Source organism: Pinus tabuliformis, chromosome 3_1, assembly GCF_031772625.1.
Source record: "Pinus tabuliformis cultivar Carrire ecotype Pingquan chromosome 3_1, CPIR1, whole genome shotgun sequence".
Lineage (NCBI taxonomy): Eukaryota > Viridiplantae > Streptophyta > Pinopsida > Pinales > Pinaceae > Pinus > Pinus tabuliformis.
In genome coordinates, this window is record NC_142301.1 from 659939985 (window position 1) to 659948460 (window position 8476).

The following is an 8476-nucleotide window of genomic DNA, read 5'->3' on the forward strand; positions in this document are numbered from 1 at the left end:
CGATCTCATTTTCTTCACATAACTGATAGTAAGTGTGACCAGAATTCAATTGCTCTAAATATCATGTCTAGATTGCTTATATATGCACGAATATGACTATAGTATGATCTTGTGTTCTATGCCATTTAGTGAATTTATAAACCATTTGTGTCCAAAGGAAATTAAATCTTTGATGAACAAACTAGATTCAAAAGTCAGTGACTAGTTCTTTGTTCTAGACCTCCTTATGAGGCATAGGAAGTAGTCTTTGACTTAACAACTTAAGTGTTCTTGCTATAAAAACGAGGTTAGATTTGAGCATTAGATAATTATAGATATTGTTCACAATCAACTGAAACATATCACTGAAATGTGAAATAAGGTATCGTTTAGGAAAAGTATAAAGGCCGTAATAAAATTGATTGCTAATTTCTTTACAGCTAACCTCCCAAAGGGATTTGAAGTACAATTTTTCACCTTGATTTTTCTTGTACATGTAGAAAGTGATTATTCATTTATCAAAATATGACTATAATAACTCTGAATTGCATTAAATTATAGTAGCACAAAAGAAAATGCAAGAGACAACATATCAAACCAAATGAAGACTATAAATAAATGGGTAAATATATGAAAAAGAAAGGAAAAATAAAATGCTACAATTTACCTAACTGTATAGCTACAAAGATAAAATCAAGTGCTACAATAAGATGATCTAAATGCTACAATATAAAACCCAAATCAAAATTGGAAACTAATTTAAGTAAAAAAATACAAAACAATGGGATGTTACTTGGGTCGAGGTTTCCTTCCTGACCTATGAAACGTGCTTGGAGGAAAATTAGATCAAGTCACAACCAATGAGAAATGTCTTTGGAAATCAACCAACCTCATATATTAAATATCATACCTCTAATTACAGAATAATAGAGCTCAATTCTTTGGACTAAAAGAGCATGTTGAATTCATTTCCCCAATCTTGGAATTGGGAAGAAATTACAAAATACCATTTACTCAATCTGAAAGAATATGAATCAATTAGGTATCTTTGAGAATAAATTACAACCTAATTTCTAACCATAAGCCAATTTTATTTTGCCTATTCTGCGAATATGAGCATAATTTGTATTTGCCTGTTTTTTTTAAATATGGGCACAACATGAAATCTAGGAAAACCTTAATTAAATAACCAACCATTAATCTCAAATCATGCCTTATTTTGTCAAATGGCCCTCACCTTACTCAATTTGGGGCATCCTACCAAGAAACCCATGTTCTATATCCTTTAAGATTCACCTTCATTCGCACATAAATCACCTTCAAAGATCATTTCTTGGAAATTGTTGCCAACTTTGACCATAACCATGAGTTGGAGGCTCATACATGCATCCTAGGTGCACTTTGAGTATCAAAAAATCATTATTATCGAGGGTACTAGCAAGAAAACCCCTATTCTAGCAAGGGTACTAGGAGTGATTAATTAATAAATAAAAGACGATAATAAAAAAGGCTGTGATTAATTAATAAATAGAAGAGGATAATAAAAAAAGCTGTGATTAATTAATAAATAGAAGAGGATAATAAAAAAGTGCTGTGATTAATTAATAAATAAACGAGGATAATAAAAATAAAAATAAAAAGAAAAAGAAGCTGTGATTAATTAATAAATAAACGAGGATAATAAAAATAAAAAGAAGCTGTGATTAATTAAATTAATAAATAAACGAGGATAATAAAAATAAAAAGAAGCTGTGATTAATTAATCAATAAAAAAATTTGGACCATTTCTCGATTTGTGCGTGTCATCCTTGCGCAGGGGCCATGCTAATCTTCTCTGTATCGTTCCAATTTTATCGGATGTCTCCGAAGAGACACTAGAGACTGCACTCTACTTCATTATCCAATGTCTAAATGTATTTCGCGTTACGCATGTGGGAATATATTGCGACGTTCCACGCCTTCCCTTCCGTCTTTCTGTATGTACGTGTTACCAATAACAAGAAGCCGATGATGTTTGTGTCGAATAATATTCATTCATTGGTTTGCGTGAGATTTGGGGTTTGAATCTCAGTGGGAATTTAGTATTATCATCAACTATGCGCTCTCACATTTACATTTTGTGGTTTGCAAGACGGTTACCATAATTGTTACAGCGAGAGCGTTTGCGGTCCAACGGTTACGGTTAGGGTTAGAGTAATAGCCTGCTAGCTTCCTTCCTTCCTTGTGCGGAAGGTGAGTAGGCTTGCGGCAGGTGTTTGCCGCAAAGCGTTTGTAGTCCAACGGTTAGGATAATTGCCTTCCAAGCAATAGACCCGGGTTCGACTCCCGGCAGACGCATCGTCAGGTCCTTGACCTATTTTTAGATTTGTATTAGATTGGATTCCAATACAAATACATACATTTAAATCCCAGAAGATCTCCGCTCCGCGATGTTACAATGGAAAAAGTAAAATCCGATTCCAGCTGTGTCCTCCCTCATACATACAAAAACAGTTTTGAAACCCCGTTGCCGCGATGAAAAAAGAACAATCCCATTCCAGCTCTGTCCTCCCTCATACAAAAACAAAAACATTAACATTTTTAAAACCCGCAATGTAAAATAAAATTAAAATTCCGTTGCCGGGACTCGAACCCGGGTCTCTCGGGTGAGAGCCGAGTATCCTAACCAGCTAGACTACAACGGAGCTGTGATCGCTTTGTGCATGGACGTTTCTGTGAAACCCAGAGCCACATCCATCACTCACTCTACTCTAATAATAGGTTGCCTCAATCTACCAAAAAGGAGAAGTATGGACTTATTTTATTTCATCATCCCACCGCACCGCACCGCACCGCATTAAAAGAAAAACAAACACAAAGTGCTCAAATCTTATTTCGCACCGCATTAAAAAAAAGAAAAAGAAAAACACAACCATTGGTTGTGAAACAGAGCAACGAGGTTCCACCGAGATTTGAACTCGGGTTACTGGATTCAGAGTCCAATGTCCTCACCACTAGACCATGGAACCACATGAAATGCCAAGCATAAATTATCCCAACAATTCCAATTCCTATCACCAGAAACAACACGACCATACGAATTTTGCAATTCATATTGATGCCACCACTACTTCTCAGATTCACAAGTGTGTTTTGGCCACACATCTTACAAACTTAATTATTCCTATTCATGTGTCGCAAATTTTGAAAATCGTGTGGAACTAACCGTTGTAAAAATCCCACCATCTCTAACCCAAATGCGCGCGCTTCTGTCCAACCAGTGCCTCTCTCTCATATGAAGGTTTGGAACCTTCACCCAATAATAATGGTAATCGTAATCGTGCACAATAAATAACATAACTCAATATTGTCGCAAAATTTTGCCATTCGGGTTAGATTTCCATTTCCTTCCTCACAAATATACACACCAAAAAAAAGGCTTTTTCCTCACTTCTATCTTTTCCCTCTGATGTACTGTTTTCACCTTTGCTCTCGTGCTTTTATCTTTCGTTGTCACCTTGTTCATGGCCCTTTTACTAATAACTCCCATTTCCATGGAGTGCCTCTTTGAAGATGGTCTTCGTCAACAAAGCTCATGGATATCTTAAATAAGGTCACGCACCTACACCTTGGCTTTTCACTTTACTCAACTTGTCAACTATCAAACAATTAATCATGTAACTCAAATGCGATTTCTGTAAGGTGTTTGGGCATGGAGAAGGCCTTGTAGGGGTATTCTCACCTTCAAAAGTCTACTACAACAGTTGTAACTTGCAGTGTTTATCTTAGGTTCACTTTTCTCATTATGTTATGTCGGGGGAAGTTTTGTTATGTGCTTCAATGTGGAATTGAAGTGCTCACATGCTCATTTTAGCTCATTTCAGTTGGAGTATGACATCTTTGTAGGAGATTCTTTGTGTTGTTGTTGTTTGTGAGAGTTATTTGCAGGAGAAAATTACCTTGTAGGGGTAATAGCCACATGTTTACCATCAGCTAACTATTTATGTACTCCATTTTTCTATTGAATATATGAGTGGTCTAGCTATGTTGGCAGGCCCATAGATGTAGCCCAGGAGGGGTGAACTCCATCAACAAATATTTTGTTATCTCTTCATTATGCCTGCATGAGTTATGTGTTGTTATGTTTCTTATGTTAAGTTACATGTGAAGACTAATTCATGACTTGAAGAGACATTGGAAAAACCTGTTTGTTTCAAGACCCATTTTATCTTGCAAAGCGTCAACACAATCCTATTTTTGTTTTTATTTGATTTTAGAAAAGAGGAAGAAAACACCTACTCCAATTTTAGATCATTTTGGTATCAGAGCACCAGTTGACCAAGTTGCAAGAATGGGCAGACAAAAGACTCTCAAAAGAGCTAGAGGAGTAGAATTTGGCTCTTCGTATGGAGAACATAGAGTTGAGAAGGATGCTAAAGATGGTTGAAGAGGAGAAGAGACACATGTGACTTCAGTTTCAGCATGTGTTTGAAGAACAAGTTGCTGAAAGTTCTACTCTTGTACCATCAAGATAAACCTCTAGAATGAAGCCAGTATGTGGTCATGGTTCAAATAGTGGTTTTGGACCATATGTGGAAGATGATGCATGTGCATTTTGAAAACATCTTCAAGAAACACACCATATGCTAGTGGATAAGAGTGGGTGGCTAGATTCATATGAAATATCATTGTCGTCGTCATCAGAAGCCAAAAACATGAATGATAAGTTTAAGGAGGTAATTAGCATTTCAAGTACCATTCCTTCCGTTTATGTGCATAACACTTCTTTTGCAGCATTTGAGCAACATACCAAAGGCATAGGTATGAAGTTGATTTCCAAGATGGGTTATGAAGGTGGAGGCCTCGACATAAATGGCCAAGGTATTACCAATCCAATTATGGTTGAGGAGAGACCGAAGTATCAGGGATTGGGATATGGTCGAAGGGAGTTTGGAGAATGCTCTAAACGACTTGAGGCACATCAACCATCTAAGGATGAGATGTCACCACCTTGTGACAATGTTCATTCATCTCCCAAGCAAGATGAATGCTTGAAGGGACCTTGCATGGAATCATCCACTCCACTCTGTCAAAGTTGCAGCCCTAGAGACAGGTATAACTCTCATGGGTGTTTTCCAATGCATGGTAATTTTGAATACTTGTGGAATAAGTACCCTTGTACTTTTTGTGATGCATTTGACCCTTGCATGGATGTATATGAGAAACATATGATAATGGTTAAAATAATGAATCAAATTATAGGCATCAAGCATAATGACTCTCCTTCGCATGAGAGAAATTCTATGTCAGCAAACAAGAGAAATTTCTTCTGTACTCATTGGAAGATGCATGGGCATGACACTAAATTATGTTGGAAGTTACATCCAGAGCTTCATTCAAAGAAGGATAAAGAGATTGTGCAACATAATGCAAGGGCAGAAAGAGGTGGCAAAGAGGACTTGCAACAATCCAAAGCAACCTTCAAGGAAAATATGATGCAAGAAGAGAACCCATAAGCCTAGGAGAGGCAAAGCTTGGGTAGACTTATTGTAAAGTTGCTTTGTAAATTTTGTAATTACTTGTTGTTGTTTACCTATTTAGGTATTTTTGTAAAGTGAACAAACATTGTCACTATGTTCAACAACTAGATGTTTATAATTGATGTATGTATTGGCTTATTTATAGTCCACATGTTCAAGGACTTCTGTGAATGTACAAGATCGTCGTTCAAAGTTGTCTACATGTTTGTCATGTATTCACTAATACAAGTATTCCATATGAAACTTATGTGAATATAATCTTAGTTTTAAAGATTGTACAAGATGACTATGTTTTTTAGGCAAGGCCAATTATATCATGGAAAGTTTTGCAGCATTGTACTTTTGATATACAAGCTCAACTTGAAGATGTTAAACCAAGTTTATGTTGTTTATGAATTCCAAGATGGAATCAAGTTTGTATTCAACATTTTAAATTCAATATGAAGTGTTTTTTAGTTGTGTAAAGATTATATTAAAGAGAATGTTCAGATTCCACTCATCAATATTTTTTCTTTGCATCAACAATAAGAATGTTGACTCAATTTTTAACAAGACAGTAGGTCTTCACGAAGAAGATAGGTGAAGTGCCTTGATTGGGGCTTAAAGGGCACCAATTGAAAAGTATGCATTTTGGATTAAGTTTTTGGGTGATTTTTAGTTCCAGCCCCTTTACATTCACTAGGGAAGTAAAATTTTGGATTCCAAAAGTTCCTAGTGGGGAGGTATGATCAGGTGATCAATTTTTAACTGAAAAATGAAAGTGCCCAAAAAGTCTTGAAACCAACGTGAAGTTGAAGTGTTCGTCGTTCTGAATCCAACGACATTCATTTCACCACAATATGACAACATATGCTCCATATATCACGTTTCGATCATTTTCCCAAAAAGGTAAAACTTGAGCAGGTCTGTTGACTGGGCAGTTGACTAGGTTAACTATACTACTGGGTTAGTAGGGTGAATGTGTAGGGTACGACCCAATGATAGGCTAACACTTGACATCCTCCGGTTCGTTGGTTTCGGGTGCATTTGATTGGTTTGTATAAGTTGATGTGGACCAATGAAGTGGCGCCACATGGCCCAGTCATGGGATGCCACGTGGCTCCCCAACAGAGGCAAAAAGTTTGGTATGGTCCGAATAGACCTCCGGGGATTCAAAATCTTGACCTTGTACTCATCATTCCAACACTCTAACATTGGGATATTTCATGGTGTTTATTATCATATGGTAAGAACCTATATATAAGGTTTACTATAGCACCTTTTGGAGGAAGGGATCGAGGCTAAGCCACTAGCCTCCGACCACATGAACCCACGAGACCATAGGTAGAGGTGCCAAGTGCTCTAGGCTTAGTCCCAACCCAGGGTCATAAGCGCTGCACCAAACCACAAGCCAAAGGAGAAGGCCCTAGGTGGAGCGGCTCGAGACCTTAGCCTGGCCCCCGGTCACCACTCCATCCATAAGACCACTGATGGAGCTTTAAGAGCTATGAAGGAGGTGCTACAGGTAGGCCCTAAGCATGGTCCCATGTGCACCCACAAGAACATCAGTTCTAGAACTAAGCACCAAGGCAGAGGCACTAAGTTGAGGGGGCCAACACCAGGATCATATGCCAACCAGCATGACCATAGGCTCTGGTAGTTTGGTGCTAAGGTAGGAGGATGCTTTGACTAGAGGGCCAACCCTAGGTCCTATGGACCATGAATATGACCACGCGGTAATTTTTTTGGGTTCTGATAGGAAGGGCAGGAAGTTAAGCCTAGTCCTTGGACACATGGCACCCACATTACCACGACCCCATGTTTAGGGGCTAAACCAGCGGGGGTGGGTGTTAAGGCCCATCCCTCGGCCCCATGTGGCCCATATGACCTTGATTTCCAAAGTTAAGGGGTCATTGGGAAAATTAATGAACCTACAAAATGCACCGGTGGAGGGAAAATCTATCGCTCAGTTAGCGTAATTCAAGGCAGAATTGCAGGACCGTTAAACAAATGGTCTGGTTTGTAGGATGATTAATTGTAAAACTCATATGGAGCTTTGGAGAGCCATATCTTTTGGATTTTTTGGCCAAATTGAGATAAAAAAGAGTGTGTGTATGGGTTTTTGGATGTTCTTAATCCATTGATGACCTATAATTTCTTATTTGAGCACATTTAAGTATTCTTTTTGCAAGTTTGATACCAAAGGTGTATGGATAAATCAGGATTTGGAAGCAGATTTAGAAGGTGTTTGGGCATGGAGAAGGCCTTGTAGGGGTATTCTCACTTTCATAAGTCTACAACAACAGTTGTAACTTGCAGAGTTCAGTCCATGTTCACTTTTCTCATTATGTTATGTTGAGGGAAGTTTTGTTATTTGCTTCAATGTGGAATTGAAGTGCTCACATGCTCATTTTAGCTCATTTTAGTTGGAGTATGACATCTTTGTATGTAGCCCAATAAGGGTGAACTCCGTCAACAAATATTTTGTTATCTCTTCATTATGACTGCATGAGTTATGTGATGTTATGTTTTTTATATTAAGTTGCATGTGAAGACTAATTCATGACATGAAGAGACATTGGAAAAAGATGTTTGTTTCAAGACCCATTTTATCTTGCAAAGTGTCAACATGGTCCTATTTTTGTTTTTATTTCATTTTGGAAAAGAGGAAGAAAATACATACTCTAATTTCAAATCATCTCTATGTTGAGGCTCACATGGCATGGTCGTATGGCTTACATGGTATGGTGGTGTGGTTTGATGGTTGGATATACATTGTTCATATGGCCCAAATATCCCGCTCAGATGGCCTACTCATTACATGGTGTGTATGGCCCAGATAGCCCGCTCATTACATCATTTGTATGGCCCGGATAGCCCACTAAGATGGCTTGCTCAATACATGGTTCGTATGCCCCAGATAGCCTTGTTAGATGACCCACTCATTACATGGTTTGTATTACCCAAATAATGTCCTTAGATGGCCCACTCATTACATG

General features: G+C 38.0%; 4 non-coding genes across 4 annotated transcripts; 1 reads left to right on the top strand and 3 right to left on the bottom strand.

Annotated features, from left to right (window-relative positions):
• Positions 1 to 1749: 1749 nt before the first annotated feature.
• LOC149188814 (U6 spliceosomal RNA) lies at positions 1750 to 1852 on the bottom strand. The gene has a single exon (XR_016256615.1). It is a non-coding gene; the product is annotated as a U6 spliceosomal RNA (small nuclear RNA).
• A 392-nt stretch (positions 1853 to 2244) lies between these two features.
• Positions 2245 to 2316, top strand: TRNAG-UCC (transfer RNA glycine (anticodon UCC)). Its single transcript has one exon. It is a non-coding gene; the product is annotated as a tRNA-Gly (tRNA).
• A 274-nt stretch (positions 2317 to 2590) lies between these two features.
• On the bottom strand, positions 2591 to 2663 carry TRNAE-CUC (transfer RNA glutamic acid (anticodon CUC)). Its single transcript has one exon. It is a non-coding gene; the product is annotated as a tRNA-Glu (tRNA).
• A 252-nt stretch (positions 2664 to 2915) lies between these two features.
• Positions 2916 to 2987, bottom strand: TRNAQ-CUG (transfer RNA glutamine (anticodon CUG)). Its single transcript has one exon. It is a non-coding gene; the product is annotated as a tRNA-Gln (tRNA).
• Between the last annotated feature and the right edge of the window lie 5489 nt (positions 2988 to 8476).